This window comes from Plasmopara halstedii (assembly GCF_900000015.1).
Source record: "Plasmopara halstedii genome assembly, contig: Scaffold_7, whole genome shotgun sequence".
NCBI classification, from domain to species: domain Eukaryota; phylum Oomycota; class Peronosporomycetes; order Peronosporales; family Peronosporaceae; genus Plasmopara; species Plasmopara halstedii.
The window spans coordinates 222,577-222,827 of NW_020186929.1; positions in this window are offsets into that span (position 1 = coordinate 222,577).

Consider the following 251-nt stretch of genomic DNA (forward strand, 5'->3'; position numbering starts at 1 on the left):
CACCACTCCAAGTACCCGCAGCATCCTTCTATATCCATCCAGTGCTTAGGATGGAAAGTGATGTTACTTGATCCATCCCAGTTAGCGAAACGCCGGGATAATGTTCCATTACGGACACCGGTCATTATAATAAAAGGAGCCAGCCGGCGTGATTGAAACATTTCACAGGCGACCATAACTGTACAGCCTTTTATGTCATCCTCGCCTCTGTTGGATCCGACTCGGTTAACGTTTGTTGGGGCGATTAAATG